The following is a 17590-nucleotide window of genomic DNA, read 5'->3' as shown; positions in this document are numbered from 1 at the left end:
CAAATGCTCCTCTTGCACTGCAAGAAGTAGCCAGGAATTGTTCAGGAGGTGCTTTCACTTTACAGTTGGGCTGTTCTTAAGGCTTGCTGCTATTCAAGAGATTAGTTCTGCTCCTGCCATTCTTGTTTGGGATCTTCTGCCAGCTCTGATGCCTGTCTTCTTGCCCTTCATCTGCATGATTCAGCCTGCTAAACTGACAGCATCCCTACCAAAAAAGTCAAAATTCTGACTTGTCTTCTCCCTCTCCCCTTTTTGGTAATAGTTTTTGCCCTTTGGTGGACTGAACCTGGTCACTCAATGGTTACAGAAATACTGAAAGAGATGGAGAATACTCCTGGAAGGAGGGAGGAAAAAAACCTCCTCGGCAGAAGTCAAATATCAGCTAAAATGTAACAAAATCTCATATTTAGAACGCTTTATGTTGATATAGTTCCAGTCCTAAAGGCCAGAACCGTCAGAGATTTTAGATAGAGGTGGAAATACTGAGTTACTCTAGGACTTGAGCTGATAAACACTGTGGTGTTTAGGAATCTCACCGTGCCCATATGAATCTCTTTAGTTTCTAGACATTAATAATTACTAAAATGCTCTATATTACACAGACTTGTAACATAAATTAACATAATAAACACATCACTTTAAAATGGCATCTTGTGAAATGGTCTGCCACACACTGCCAAGTAAGTGGATTGCATCAGCTTCATGGGCTATGTGAAATGTTTTGCTTAAGTAATGCTATTTAACTTCTTAGTGTTTTTCCTTCAGTAGAAAAGGAAAAAAATACTTGTGATTATGGATTTATGATCTCTGGGATGCTGCTCATTTTGCCTGGGGTTTTTGGGGGGTTGTGATTTTTCCCCCTACTTTTGCCTATCATGCCTCTTTTGTTGTGTTTCTGTCATTGCTGCTTTAGGTCCAAGCAGGATTCATTGGGTGCAGTGCTTTTGAAGTCTCTGGTTATTATCTGGGTGGGATTTTCCTGCTCTGTTTCCAGGCATGCTCTTTTGAAACAATGTGTTAGTTCCTTCTTAATCGCACTAAGAATGATGCTTGCTTTTAAATGATGGAAGGGGGCAGACATTTGTGCCCTAAGTTTCTTAAAGCAAATCTTCTCTTTGACTTGGAGGTGTCAGACATGTTGTAAAGGCCGTAAGAATTCTCAAATAAACACTTCTGATTGTTGCCCCATCACTGTAGTGTAAGAGGAGAAAGACAAAAAAAATGGTGTTTCATGAGCCAGGGTTTTACTGCTTTATGGTGACAGATAATGGTAATATTTACTACTTATGAGCCATGCACATAAATCTACATATTTATGTAGTAATGAATACAGTAAAATATTGTGGCATTTCTACTTAGAACATAATTGCCATGTATATTAACACAGATCTGGATGTCATAGAAAGTGAGCCAAAAATAAAGCTGTTTTACCAAATTGATTCAGTACTATGGGAATATTTTAAGAAGCTGTAATAAAGGAGGTTCTTGAGAAATAGACTGAAATATTTCTGTTTATATGTAATGACAATGTAAAGGTGATAAGCAGTGTCATTCTTACAGCTGATTACATGCTGCAAAGGTAGCTGTAGATTAGTTCTTGTACTAAATTTCTGAAGTGTATTAATAGCTCTGTTCTTATAGTCAAAGCGGATTGAAAACTGAATTAAAAAAAGTTCTGCTAGACTTGCTTACTATTTTCTAAAACTTTGCACCACTTTTCCCCCTTGCTCTATCCTGTCTTCTTTTCCACTTTCCGTTTATCTCAGCCTAGACAGGTCTCAGACCAGACCTTAAATGAAATTAATGGTTTTCTGTTCTGTACCTTAACACCTGCCTGTCATCACACCACCTGCCCCATGTTTGGAGCATTTGCATTTTTACATTGATTGGTTTTGATTTGGTTTTTTTTGCTCTCCTGATCTGTTCTCCATCCAGTATTGCATGCTTGTACCTTATTCCTCTGATGTTGCTGCCTCCTTGTCCTCTGTGCACCACCTTTCCCCTGTGAATGATCCCCATGCTCTTGCTTTGGGCACCCTTTGCTTGTTGGAGGTGTAATTGTGGCAAACCTAGCACCCAAATAAATGCTGTTGTTGGCCCTCTGCAGGTGTGAGCACGCTGGGAACTTGAGTTTGGGAGCAGTTTCAGGAACTCCTTGTCTTCTCCAGCCACAGCTGACCTTGGGAGGACTTAATGATTCTTAACCTGAGCAAGAGAGCACTGCCTTGGGATGTACCATCTTTATCTTTTACACCCTGTGTGTGGAGCACTGGCCCAGGGGACCTCACCTGCAAGTGCATCAGAAACTGTGCAATGGGGGGCTTGAGCAAGACCTGTTGTCTGTTCAGAACATCACAAGATTTACCAGCAAGATGTCCAGGTAATGGTGACAGTCTTCATGCTGCAATGAGCGGTGGGAATGTTTGAGGATGTGTTTTCTGTGGAGGTATATACAGGTTGAAATCAGACTTGAAATCTTGCTGGATAGTTACAGTGGTGATAGCGGTGCTTCTAAACACACGCCAGAGTTTTCAATTTTATTAATGTGGAAAGCCAAATGAGGGGGTTTTTTTAGGGTTCTGGCCCAGTCCCATCTGTATGGGCCTGTTTTTCAGGCAAGATACCTATGGGATGTGGCAGAATTGCTGGCTAGTTTGGGTTTTTTAGATCACAAAATCTACTGCTATCCTAAAGCAAGAGCTAGTAATGAGAAAGGATCAATTGACAGGAGAAGGGGTGATTGCTAGTGTTGAGCAGGGAAAATGTTCGTGCTGCTCTTGGGGTTTTCTTAAAACAGTTTCTTTCAGCATGTTCTTTAATGACCTTGAAGGTGAGGTTAATTTGATATTGATCAGATTAACAAATGTAAAATCTGGTAAATAAAAGCAATTAATTGAAAATAGTGAAGAGGTTGAATAAAAGTAAGGAAAGCTTTAACATTTGGAAGAACAAGAAGCTGCAGAACTGCTGATGTTCCTGAAGTTATGCATGAACTTGTGACCCCTTGTTACTTGCTAGAGAGAACTTTGATTTGAGGGGCCTCTTGTGCTTCAGCAGCATTTGATGCTGTTCACATGGAACCAACCACTGAAGCTTAGCAGAAAATAAGGTCTTGTCTCTGAAGATTTCTAGTCTGATTGCAAGCACCCAGACTTTCTTCAGAGGCTTATATTTAATTAGTCCTAATATGGCCCAGGAAAGCAGGGAAGATTTTAAGCTTGCTGTCCATGTTACGTTGAAGTACTGCGCTATTGTGTCATGTTTATGTTATTGAAAGAGGTAGAAGGATGTTGAGATTTAACGTTTCTGAGCCTTGGCTATGGACTTGGGGGTCAGGCACGTGAGTATCCCTGTGTTTATTATTAGTGTTGGTCCTTGTCTCTGACCTTCATGGCAAATATTCTGCCTTCTTGCTGAAGATGTGCAGTGTGAGTACAAGATATGGGACACCTGCGCATCCTCATTTCCTTGATTCATGCAAATCCTGATTCATTCCTGATGAGCACATCTTTCCACAGATGCTGGCAGGTCATGAGAGTAAACCTAGCAGCACACCCCGTGTGCTCAGAATTCATGATCCTCGTCTCTTCCAAAGCAAACCCTGTAGTCTGTTCTTTGGAGCACGTTGTGTTCTGGGAGGTGCTGGGCTTCATGGAAAGTTTCACAGTCCTAGCGGGGAGGCTCTGGTTTGCATTGTGCACTAATATCTTTTGTAGAGGCTTTAGGCAGATGCTTTTTTCCTGCTGTTGCTACTTATTCTGTCCTCTACATATAAATGAGAAGACGTGAGAAAATCAGCAAGTGAGCCCAGGCCGTTGCTTTCATGCAGTGGGCAGAGAGAGAAAATGAAGTATTGTTAACTGCCTACCTCACTGCCTCCTCCAGCCCATTCTCATCCCATGAGTCCACTGAAAAAGCCTTTCACATTTCTGTACTAGAAATAACATTAGCAGGGAAGAAAACCCAGCCACACTACACTCCACACACTGCAGCTGTATCATCTTTTCCCAGGTGCCTGTGCTGCTTTTAAGAAAAATAATAGAAACACTAGTGGGGAAAGACAGAGCACAAACAATTCCCACTCTTCCCCTTGAAGTGAGCAATTTAAAAATGGGCTTGTTTTGTTAGAATTCAGGGTAAATGCTTTTCAATAGATGAGAGATACTTTTGCTCTGTTCCAATGGACTCCACCAAATCAACCTCCCACTCAATTCAATTAATTCCCTTCCCCCTGTGTGTAAGGAACAAGGTTTGGATATAAAAACGCTAAATGTAAGATTAAAACGTCTACAGAGATGATCAGAAGGGAGTCTATTTTAATAACCCTCTCAGATTGCTGTGCATGAGATGTGGAAGTAAGAGGCTTAATCTCAGTGCAGTGCCTTTACAATTATAATCAGAATTGAGCTGAGTATTGGTCAATAGGAAATTTGCTCCTCAGGGTAGGGAGAGGACTGTAACAAGAATTAAGTCTCAGGATATTAGTGAAGGAAACCATCTGAAAAGAATAATCAACTGCAATGGTATGGATCTCAGGTTCACAAAAAGAATTGTTCAAAATTAAACAAAAACTCAGAGCAAGAAACAGCAGAAAATTCACAGAGGCTTAGATGATCATTGTGCAAGCAGGAAAGAAATACAGGTTCCAAGTGTATGATGCTTTCCTTTGGTGATTTTTTGCTTTAAGATATTTACAGCTGGTGTCAGTGTAAAAAGGAAGAAGTTATTCACTCTTTCCTTATGCTTACGTCCAAGATTGGTTCCTATAAATCAGTGCAGAGTATATGAAAATTGTCATTCCTTTAGGCAGGTCATGAGCCAGGAGACATAAAAGATGCCAATTGAAAACACCGTTCCGTGGGTGCCTGCCTCTTTATTTGCTAAGATGTAAATTTAATTTCTTGGGTTTTTTGCTGCCCTCTCGGTAGTCTCTATACCCAAAGGAAAGAAAATATGTTAATGATACAATTAGGAGATTTACCAAAAGACATTTGGGTTTATTCTTTGTTTTTGGGGTTTTTCAGGACTCTTCTCAGCCCCCTGCTCTTCAGCCTCTTAACTTATGACTTGTACAGAGGGCTGGAAGGCAGGGACAGAGAGCACACAGATCTGTTCACAGATACAAAACTGGGAGGAGCTGTTGACTCCCTGGCAGGCGAGGAGCCCTGCAGAGAGAGGGCTTGGGCAATCACCAGCTGCAGAGAGAGGGCTTGGGCAATCACCAGCTGCAGAGAGAGGGCTTGGGCAATCACCAGCTGCAGAGAGAGGGCTTGGGCAATCACCAACCGTAGGAAGTTCCACAAGGGAAAGTGCAGGGTTTGGCACCTGGGATGGGCCAACCCTGGATGTACAGACAGACTGGGGAATGAGAGGCTGGAGAGCAGTGCCACAGAAAGGGACCTGGGGTCCTGGTCAAGGGAAAGTTGAAGGCGAGTCAGCCCTGGCAGCCAGGAGGGACATCCCTGTCCTGGGGGCACCAGGCACAGCATCGCAGCCGGGCGAGGGAGGGGATGGTCCCGCTCTGCTCTGCACCGGGGCAGCCTCACCTCCAGGGCTGGGGCAGTTTTGGGTGCCACAATATAAAACTGACACTGAGCTGTTGGAGAGGGTCCAAAGGAGGGGAACAAGGATGGTGAAGGGTCTGGAAGGGAAGCTGTGTGAGGAGTGCCTGGAGGAGACTGAGGGGAAACCTCACTGCAGTTACAGCTTCCAGTGGGGGGAAGAGGAGGGGCAGGCACTGATCTCTGCTCTGGGGTGACAGTGACCCAGGGAATGGCCTGAAGTCATACCAGGGAAGGTTTAGGTTGGATATCAGGAAAAGGTTCCTTACCCAGAGGGTGTTTGGGCACTGGAAAAGGCTCCCCAGGGCAGTGGTCACTTCACCAGCCTGGCAGAGGTTAAGAAGCTGTTAGACAACGCTCTCAGGCACATGGTGTCACTCTTGGGGATGGTGCTGTGCTGGGCCAGGAGTTGGACTCGATCCTGTGCATCCCTTCCAACTCAGCACATTCTATAATTCATACCCAAACCCCATGGTTTTAGCAAAAGGCACTTGGCAAAAAAAAAAATATCAGGAATTACAGCATATTCATGAAAATATTTGCATTTTTTCAGGTTCTGACCATCTATAGTAATTTAGCATTTCAAGTTTTCTTGTCAGTGTGTAAATATTAACAAGTCAGGATGCTTTTTGTGCCAAGGCAGTTTTCTGTGAGGGTAAGCTGTTGCCTCAATCCTTTTTAAATCTGAAGATTTTCTAATACCAGTCACTAATCACAATTGTTAGTCCTCTATGATTTAAATAGTGCAGTAGAGGTGTCCATTTCTTATCCAGAAGAAGTAGAATGTACAGTTTGGAGTCAGTCCTTCAGTCAAATCTTAGTCACGTGATATGATACTTGAAATTACCACTTCAATTTAAAAGTGAATCTTGTTTCAAAGAGCTGACAGTTATGATGACTTTTCAATATATTTATCACTGCTTCTGAATAATGAAGTTACAGGACTCAAAGAAGTGGGATCAGGCCTCGTCTTTGAAAACTGTCTCTGTTGGGGAGCAGTCTGGCAAGGCCAACAGCAGCCAGGTAACCCTGTCAGTCATACCACATCAGGCTGGGATTGCCTAGGAAAATATGTCAGAAATACCAGCCTGGGGCACAGAAATCAGCAAAACTGGCACCAGTGGGGAAAAAAAGTCATTGGAGGCAGGTTGTTTATTTTGTGGGAGGGTAAGACAGACAAAACAGGGTCAAATAATTGGTACAGGTATGGGAAGGTATGGCAAGGTATGCAAAACTGTCTATTTTACAGCAAACTGCAGGAATCACCTCCATGTATAAGAGCTGCAAGATATAGCAAAAAAACTTGTAAAGCTGAATATGAAATAAATATTCTGGAGTGAATGTAATCTAATTATTTGGGAGTTCAGATGAGGGTGATGCTAGTTCTTCTTAAAAATAGCACTGATGCTCTGGAAATCTTGAACACACTATTAAGGAATTACCAGTTTACAGGCAAATATTTTTTTTTTTTAAATTTGCTTCCAGTGCAAAGGCATATGGTGCCACTATGTCTGAAGCAATAAATAAGCAGATATCATAAATGTAGCCTGTGTTTGACACTGCTTGAGCTGCCTCCCCAGAGCCTGAAGCTGAAGCACATTTGATGGTGCCTGCTGTATTCATATTTCATTTCATATTTCATGGTGCCTACCAGAGTCAGAGCTCCAGCTTGAAATACCACTGAGAGGCTGGGGAGTGTCACTGTGCCATCAGCCTCGCCCATGTGTCCACCAGAGCTTATCTCCCTTCTTGGTAATCTCCCTTCTTCAGGCAAGAGATCAGACCTGGGCAGTGCTCCTGAGAGGGAGGAAGGGCCTGAGCTATACTTCCAGTCATTCTGACTGTCCCAGGTGGATTATTTGGATGATTGCAGGATCATTTGGTGGCTTTCTCTCATAAGGCATCTTTGAACCTAGCCTGCCTTAATCTGGTCCTGAATAGAAGTTAATTTAGAGCTATACAGAAGCTAATTTAGGGAGGTTTACTGAGCTCTCTTCAAGAGAACAGTCTTTTAGGATTCCATTTCTAAATCATGATTTTTCTTTTTACTGTTGTTTCCAGGCTCTGCATCAGGGGAAAATATCTTGGTTTCCTATTGCAGGACATGAGGTGGTGGTTAATAGTGGTTACTCTAAGAAGTGCTGAATTCTTTTTGAAACACTGATTATACTTTTACACAGCACATGTGTCACATCTGTGTGGCTCTTAACCCCACTATTACAGACAGAGATACCAACAGCAGCTTGAAGTGACCCCTGGATTGCAGCAAACACTCAGTTTTCTGTATTTTTTCCCAGGAATCTCACTGTTGTCATTCTCATTACACACATCCTACCAACTGTTTGTTATCTTGCCACCAAACAAGCTCCTGAGGCTCAGTGATGCTGTCCAGATGAATCCCTGGCTACCTTGCAGCTGGTCCTGCCTTTTCCTGAAGGCTGGGTATGAATACCCTGTCCTAGGAGAATAGCAGGAGAGGGTTTACCTAGAGAGGTAACCAGATAATGTTTAAAAACACAGTATTTCCAATAACAAACCTAGAGCAGGTGGTGCTGGGTTTTCTGGAACACTTCCTATGCATTTTAATTGCTAGGTATCTGAAGACTTTGCATGAATCTCATTTTGAACTTAAGGCTCTTTTGTCTTGAGGCCATCAGATGTACCAGATGCTGAAGATTGAGCAGTGATCACATTTGAGGCCATGCAAGCACCACAGAATGGCACCTGGTCTGTATGTTGTCCATCTGGCCTAGGATTTCTTTTGTGAGGTTAGGGCCTTTGGCCAAATTTTTGTATCTCTGATGAGTTCAGAACAAGGACTGTACTGCATGAATTGTGGGGCAGTGTAGAAACAGGCAGAGATGAGTGTCTCCTGTTGCTAAATGATTACCAAAAAAACCCTTTTGGAGCATTGGGAAGACTCCTGCTCTGGAGGATTAATATTTTTTCTTGGTGGTGCATCAGTGTTTTCTGACTGAAATGACTCTAAACAATAATTCTTTAGGTATTACAGGTTAAGGATACAGGTGAACCTGGAGGAGGTGAGCTTTAGGGCTTCCTCCCTAAATCTGAAATGTGGCATCAAGGCACCCAGGTGAGCACTCACCAGGCTGTTTCACTTGCAAGAGAAACACACAGCTTAGCCCAGGGCAGTGCCCTTGCTCAGAGCTCTTTTCCACTTCAGCTGGATTGTATCCACTGCCTGATCCCACCCGTGCAAGTGTGGCATGACTTCTTGATGGCATGGTTTGCACTGACCTTAAACTGCAATGTTTTAATTCATGTTTAGTGTGAGGAAGACATAAGACCTTTAGTGTTCACATGAAACACCTTTCTGTGACCATGCAACCCAGTCTAAGGTCTGCCCCTAAATTCCAGCTGATTGCAGGAGCTCAGGATTTTCCTGGAGTGTCAGGTTGGGAGTATGAGTCTTGTTTTCAGAGAGAACTTGTGAAAAAATTGTGGTTGGTATAGAAGTGAGCTCAGGCTGAGATGTTTTCTTTTTCTCTTACTCCTTCCAGTCAGATAACTAAATTGATTAAAAAGCTGTTTTTAAAACAGAGGATTACTCAGTCTTTTGTAGTTCCTTTTACAAGAAAAACGTGCTCAATAGAAAGGAGCCTAAGGTTTGCAGTAGAGAGAGGTAGCCCTGTAATCTTTGTGTCTGTGTGTGGGAAGTACTTGAAAATTGCCTCCTACGGACAGATTAGTGAATTGTTGGTGGAGGAAAGTTTCTTAAAAATTACGCTTTGCATAAACTTTAAATTGCAGAAAACATCTACTTTCTTGTTATCTCCATTACTTATGTACTATCTGAAACAAATGTCACACTGACACCTCACAAATTGTTTGGTACTCATTCTGTTATTACTTTACAGATGTTCCAAAAGTTTTCACACCAGCTTCTCATAAAATATCTAAAGAGGGCAGGTTTCATTCTGTAGCATCATTGTTTTGGCAGGTATGAAGAAAGTTGAGTGGGCTGATCACATGCTTCCCATCTGTCAGCTCATCACTGTTAATAGGTACTTGAAGGAAAATTGCAGTTATTTCACACAGCACTGGAAGCTGAAAGTTCATATGTCAAGAAAAGATGGACATGGAAATAACAGACTCTTTTATCTACAAAAGACATCCCTGTGCTGCCCTGTTGGGGGTAGTTATCTTGTGTGCACTTGTGATCTTGCTCTAATTTGGATTTGCTGATGCTCACTGAAAAGGACATTACCCTCAGTCTGGGCCTGTCTTCCTCCAGACATTGAAATGTAGAGCAGAATTTTTTCCAGTAGCGCTGAAGTCCCGCTAGAAGCTGACAGGGAACTCCAGAGCACAGGTTTTGTGATTCCTGGAACTGCAGCTCACTCCTGAGTGGCAGCTATTGGCACCTCTGTCTCAGCTGCTGTGAGTATTGCTGGTTCTTAGCCACAGAGGTAAGGGTACAGCATTTCACAGGAGCAGGTCCATATATCCACCATGGATAAAAGTTCCTCCAAATGCATGTTGGACTTCAGTCACCTTTAGTGGTTTAGACACCTTTAGTGGTTTTAGTGACTAAACCATAAAATTTCCTTCTCTTGCTTATCTGAAACCCATTCTAACAACCCAGTCAAACTGCCACATCTGTGGCTTCCTGGGCTGCAATTTATCTCAGATGATAAATGCAGAAAGCTGTGCTTAACCCGGATTAGAGGCATCCTGCAGTGCTGGCAACAGCTGAGTGCTTGCAGGTTTGGGTACAGCGTGTTACAGCATGGCAGTAGCGTGGCTGAGTTGTTAGGATGGCCAGTTTGCCATTCACAGTGCACCAGTCAAATAAAGCTTGTCTTGCTATTGATGGTTAACAGCAGCTAAGCAATCTCTTCAGTGTGATTCATCACCCCTAAATTTGGCTGCCTAAATATTAGACATCTCATCTGAACCAGTCATCTACCTAGCCTCAAAATTAGTCATCAGAGATAAGCAGCTCAACACTACCTGTGTCAAGAGAGGTTTCTGGCAGAGATAGGGGGTTAAATCATCTCTGAAGGTAACTGTTTTTCTCCACTCTTTCTGACTTAATTCAGTGACTTTTGACAGGAAGGCAAGGGAAGCTCTGTTCTTTGCTCTGTTTTCCAAAAGTATCTTTTCTATTTCAGATATCAATATCCTTCTTTTTAATTATGAAAAAATGTCTTTGTCTGTGAAGCACCACCTGGATTTGCTGCCCTGATTTTAAGTTATTGCCTCTTATTTTCTTATTGTTTCTTCTGATTGTGAATTAGAATAATTTCCAAGGTTGGGTGAAAAACAAATGTTCCTTATTCTTTATTTAAACACATTTTTTCCAGTGATCAATAGAATAACTGGAACTCTGGGTTTCATTGCTTTCTCTTTAAAAACATAGATCAGAGTATTGTGAAGCTATACATCTTCCCTGTCAAACATTTAATTTATTGCACTGTTCATTTATAGCTTGAGACTAGAAAACTATTGGTTGACAAAAGAGGATGGATGACTCTTTTATTGAGTCCTTATACAGCTGGCAGAAGATAGCAAATGGAGGAAGGGGATGTGCAACACTCATTTCCAAACTTCTAATAAATCGTGGATGGATCACAAGGAATTTATGCTAACTTAAATAACTTTCCAAAGGATCAGGAATTGACAGTCATTTGTCTCCTTCACTGTGGTTAAACTTTAGCATCAGCAAGCAGGTTAAGAAGAAACTTCTATAGCGGTACACAACAGCGAATGTGGATATAGACAAATAAACAGCACAATCCATTTCTAACTCAGTTATGGCTATTGCTCTATCTCTCTGAAGTTAAAGCAATACTAGCATTGGAATAGTTCTTATTTAGTGTTATTTATGTCAGTGCTCCTTTTCAAGTAAGGATTTCTTGGTGGCTGGGTGATTTCAGTACCTCTCACTGTCGGTGTGTGCTCAGGACGCTCCTGCTGCGGGACTGCTTTGGAGCCCCAGCGCTGCTGCTGCCGCCTCAGAACTTCTTGGTTATGAGGCACTGGGCATCCCTCAGCCTCCACTCCTGCAGTTCTCTTCCTTTGATCATTTTGATATACACAGAAATCTAATTGGGGTAGAAAAATACAGAAGCTTATTGGTTTGAACTAATAATTTCCTGTGTTTAATATCTTTCTGGTTTTTTGCAGTATCGAGTTGTAGGTTTTATCTTCGGCTTTGAGGACCTTTGTCACTCTGCTCCTTTTTATTTTCTTACCATATCTGAACCCATCTTTCTCTGGATCTCTAATGATGTTCCAGAAGAATTCTTTATTATTTCTTAACTGTGATATTTTCTTCTTGAGGGATGTTCTGCTATAACATTTAAAATACATCTCTTTTTTTTTTTAATGATCTCTTGACTGCATATTATCAGTGGGTATGAGCCATGCAATCTGAACTTCAATCTGCTTTGTTATCTAGTAGCAGTAGAAGTCTTATATCCTCCCTCTCAATCACTAGAGGGAAATGAATCCTATTTAGCCATAGCAATTATGGTTGTGATTGGTTTCAAGTTAGAAATCCTAATGGGTTGGTTGGAATAAAGAGCTGCATCCTACAATTCTCTCTAACTCTGTCAAATTCCTTGTGTTTGCTTTTCCTCAATTAATCTTTTATTTATGTGTTTTAAAGGTAGCATTACAGATGATGCACATGTGTGTAGAGTGTGTAAACCACAGGGTAACTGCTGACAAAGAGGATTGCAGAAGCCATTGTGCTCATAGGAGCTAAACAGAGGTGGATGAGTGCATCCTCTAATAATTCCCTTCAGAATTTCAAGGGATGAAATATGAAGTAAATGCAAGGAAAGTGTTCTCTGAACTTTTTAAAATGAAGGAGATTCCTTCTTGCAACATCTTAATAAACAGAAACAGGCTAAGACACATTTTTTTTAGCTGCACAAAAATGAATGGCATTTCAATCAATAAACACAATACTGAAGAGTAACTGGTTGTAAGTATGTAGCTACAAATGTCAAATACAGTAAGTATTTAGAAATAAATTGAAAAACTGGGATTAATGCATTTTTTTCATTTTTTAGAAAATATACTTACATAGTTATCAACACTGACCATCAAATTAACATGCAAAATTAATAATGTGTGATTTATTTTTGAAATGAAGAATGCGTTTATATCACAACCTCACGATGAAAGAGTCAGCCTGGTAAAATCATACAAAAAGGCTCATAAATGGGACAGCACAAATCAAAATCATTACCTTTACTCCTATTATATTCAGAAAGGTTCCTGTGTAGGATAGGTAGAAGAAAGGAAGAGGAATGCACGGATGTGATAAGATGTAACAGAACTCCCCAGACTTCCATTCTACCTGCACATCTGACTGCCTTTCAGGGAAAGTACTGGGCCAGACTTTGCTATTTAAAAGCTTTTAAATACCTTGTATTAAAAATATTATGTACAAAAGGAGAAGGCTGTGGCACTTCTAAGAATTAGCACTTCAAAATTTCTGCCTGTATACATCCCTGTGTGGAACACTTCTTCCACCTTAAAAAGGTGGAAAGCCTTCCAGCTTTTTTACAGAAACGGTTTCCCAGCACAGATTTCTATCTTCCAAGCTTCATGAAACCTTACTTACAGATATGTTTGTGGAAACAAAGCTCCACCCTATTATCCAGAGATAACCTTTGAGTTTGTGGAAATGCTCTCTGAAAAATATTTCCACCCTTATTCCTGGGCCAGAAAACCTTATCCTGCTAGTCTGTTCTCCATAGCTTTCTCAACAAAACAGCTTATGAAGCCATTTACGTCCAGTAGTAATCCAGATCCAAACTAGCAGTTTTCAGCTTCCAGTGAAGCGAAGTTTGAGGTGTGGAATCAAACTGGTCCCTTCTGGGGCTGTGCTGGTTGTGCACCACACTTGCCGCAGCGTTGGCTGAATTGTCGGAGAGGGCTTTGCTGGTGTAGCCCAAGGGGAGGCCTGGCAGCCCTGGGGCACACTGAGTGCTCAGCAGTGCCCAGTTCCACTCCTGCATGGCAACAGCCACCACTCCTTTATGGCTTGATTGTAGAATGTGGCCTGCCTTGAGCAAGTGCAGCAAAGAGCTGGTGCCTTGATTCTTCACCAGACCTCGGCCAACACACGGAGCTGCCGGCAGCGCTTACCGCAGTGCTCGTGAGCGTTCCTGGTAATCAACGTGCCATAAATTAGTCCTGTAGGTAAGAAGTCTCTAAAGGGGTGGGATGGTCTGCACTAACTCCTTATGAGGACGAGGTTTGCACACTGTGAATTCGTTGATAGGCATCATTGTATTAACCAAAGGTACCCTGGACCTCCCAGGACAATCTGAGTCTTGTACTATTCCTCATTTTATGAAACTTGGTGCATTCGATGTCTTCAAAAGGAAATAAAAAACCCCAAAAAACAGGAAAGCAGACCCCAGTTACTTCACAGAAACATGTTTGCACCTTTTTTTCCCATTTTTGAAGAACTGTGTTGAAATAAAAATATATGGTTGGGAGAAGATCCGTTAGAATTAAACTGCAATCATTGTAAACAACAGTAAAACTTCCAGTATTTCTACTTTCCCTTTTCTGTTCCTTTTATTTTCTCAATAAATAACAGACTTGTTCAATAAGTGAAATAAACTGTTTCAGTAGACCCTCATGGATTTTATTTTGGTTGTGCTTTTTATATCATGCTACTTTAAAAAATCCATTTTGCCAGGCTGTTTTTCATTTAAGCTTATTGCAATATTATTTGTTTGTCCCAAGTACATCTTGCATTTAGTGCAATAGCTACCACCGAGTTCTTGATGGCATGGGGAGATAAAGCATAGGATGGCTAGATACTCAACATTAGTTCCTGAAATTCCTGTTACATCCTCCCCCACACTGCCTCCCTTTTAGCCAGGTTTACATGCATTCTCATGCTTTTTTCCTTAAGGTAAAGTAAAAAAACACTTCCCCTCCTAAATTTCCAAGATGCATTCCAGGGAAAACACAGTAGGAGGTTTTGTTTAAAATAGCCTCAGCAGCATTGAAGCAACTGATGTTTTATTATGTTTCTTGGTGAACTCACTATTTATCAAATGTATCCTGACTACAGAAATATGCCTAAAGAAATAAGTGTTCAGTGATTTACACAGAGAAAACCGATAAGGTGTTTATTACCTTTTCGTAATGTTTCCTTGCTTGTCTTAATGAGGAGGAAAAAAACCTAATGCTATTTTTCTACCTGTCTCAGTGTTTCATAGGCACTGCTGCTGTACCCTTGCTGGTTTGATTTCCAGTCTCCAGTTAGCACAGAGCCAGGTTTTTATGAGGTTTAAGGACTTACATGTAGCTTTGGTGTCACAGCTATTTCTCTGAGTGGGTGATAAAGCAAGTCTTTGTCCATACAGCAGATATTGCACCCAGCATTGAAATTTTAGAATGCTGTTCTATGGAGTCTGAAGTACAAGAAACAAAATAACTCCCCTTCAATACACTTTATCACCAGCCCTTATCACACAAAACAATCTTTTCATTATAACAGCTTTTTTCGTTATTAATGTCTTACTTTCCCACCAAATATCCACTGTGATCTTTTTTGATAAGTCAATGTATTTGTCCCTCCCCCAGCAACACAAAATAGCAAGAAAATAATATTTTCTGAAGGTAAGAGAAGTACCGAAGTTTGCTACATGTGTTTTAAGCTTGACTTAAATTTAAAGGCTTTGTTGAATACATTTAAAATATTCACTTTTTGTTTAAATGGTTTTAAAGGTTGAGATGGATAGCGCTTTTTTCCATTGCTGTCTTTTTGGTGCATCTTCACATAGGGATGTATTTGCCTTTTGGGAAGTTGACAGTGTAAGTGGCTGACAAACTAGCTAATAAATCTGAGGTTAATAGGGTTGTAGACAGCCAAGTACATTGGCGTAGGAAGGATCACCAGCCACAGAATGCTGCACATCTAGAAGCTGTCAATACAGAGTATGAAAAATGCAAAGGACAAAGCAAAAGTAGAAGTTCCAGCTCATTTTTCTGCTTGCTGAAGCAATCTCTCACATCAGCATATCCTGGTCCTCTGGGGAAGGCATGTATTTAGGATTTGATCTTGCTTCAACTCATGCCAGAAAAAGGTATCTTTTTTAACCCTAAGTGGAGAGGATCAGATTGCTAATGACTGTCCCCCCCAAAAATAAAACCATAAAAAGTAAAAAGGCTTCAGGTTATACCAACATGGCATGTCTCTGTAAGAAACAGTACTCTCTACTGCTTGTGTGGAAATCAGTTTGAATTAATTTAGAGGTATTTAGAGATGGGTATTAGAGCTTTAAAGCTGATTATTCTAGTTCTCTTAATTAGTGGACCAAATGTTTGATACAGCTGCTGTGCACTCATGATATTGAGGGCAGTTTCCATCCAGAGCAAAAAAAAAAATCTTTTGAAGAAATTTTCTGTGCAGTAAATGAAATCCCTTGAAGAAGCTTGTGGCCAGACATTTGAGTAAGTCAGCATGGGGTTCTTGGATTCAGCAGAGCCTCACTGATGGCTGTCACCTGTGATTGTCATTGAATTATGCAATGGAATTCTCATAATGCCTGAACACAAGTATGAAACAGGAAAGGGTAAAAAGATGTTACCTTTCCACCAAAACTCTTCAAAGAAATGGCAATTGCTAAAGCACTTCATCTTCAATGTACTCTCCACTTGTCTGAAGCCACCATAAAGATAGCTGTCTGGAGACTTAAAGGTGTGCACATCACAGAGCTGCCAGGGAAACCCTCCCTGCACGAGGCAGACTGCCAGGCTGCTCAGCTGGGTTCTTTGAAGGCATGATGCCTGAAGGCTCCGTTTTCCCCCTCTTCTTCCCTGTGAGATGTCTCAGATGTTTTTTGATCACGGAAAGACCTTGCCAAGGGGTTATCATTTCAAAGGGAGCCGGGATGCCACACACCAGCTGGTCTGGAGTAGCCGCCTGCCTCTGTTCTCAGAGGTGCTGTGGACACCATCCCATCTCACGGCCTCCCACTTGTGGCAGAGCGGCAGCAGATCTGCTGGCAGCTGCTTACAGCTGGGGAATGCTTCCCACATGGCACAGAGAAACAGGCAATGGGATCTGAACTTGCCAGAAGGGGAGAGCTGGCTGGGAGCTGCAGCAGGGTGTTTCTCACGGTGTGGCCACCTGGCCATGGCTGAGCCACCACGGAGCCCATCCTCCGTGACTTTGTGCTGCAAGGTCGAGCTAGTGCCCTGAGCTGGGGTTTCAACTCTTTAAAGTAACTTTTTAAAAATACTTATTAGCCACATAAGACCACAAGTTCTTATACAAAAGTCTTGGTCATTTAGAAGGGTGCTGTGCAGGAAGGTGCTGGTGGGAGGTGCCATGGAAACACATGTAAGAACAAGTGTGGGGTTGGGGGGCACTGGGGAATGACAGCAAATCTCAATTCAAAGTGTTACCTGAAACAACACCCTTGCCCAAAGTGCTTGGATGTGCCATTGACTATGGGAGGAGTTTTAGAAACCATCCAAGATCAACTTATAGATGAATAAAATCAGATGAAATTAAAGTTGGGCAAACAGAAATGTGCTTGGAAGTGTTTCTCTCTGACCCACAGGAAAAGGCATGTTAATAAGCACAATGGTTGTATTTTCAATGAAACTTGGTTTGATGCATGAAGAGGAGATGGATAATTAAGACTTCATCTTCCAAAATATTAAATATTGATTTGTAGACATTTAGCAGCAGGCATAAAGCTCTTCTGAGAACTGGCTGTAACTGTCTAAAAGATTATAAAAGATTTTACTTCTCCATGTAGAATTTAGCTTTTTTTTTTTTATTTATTTAAAATTTATGAAATGAGAGTAAAATAAATCAGGAGATAAACTTCTAGCTCTCCAAGAGCGTTTCACTTCTGCTTTATGTGGCCTTGCAGAGTCAAAATGGATATATGATTTTTTTTAAGGTTTGTATTGGCTTTTGGTTTATTGAAGTGTCAGGAGGTTTATAAGCTCCTCAACTCCAATTTTGATTGTTTTAGCCAACTACTGTCACTTCTTATCAGTATTAAAGGCAG

The sequence above is a fragment of the Cyanistes caeruleus genome, chromosome 9, assembly GCF_971803275.1.
Source record: "Cyanistes caeruleus chromosome 9, bCyaCae1.hap1.1, whole genome shotgun sequence".
NCBI lineage: Eukaryota > Metazoa > Chordata > Aves > Passeriformes > Paridae > Cyanistes > Cyanistes caeruleus.
This window is presented reverse-complemented; position numbering follows the sequence as displayed.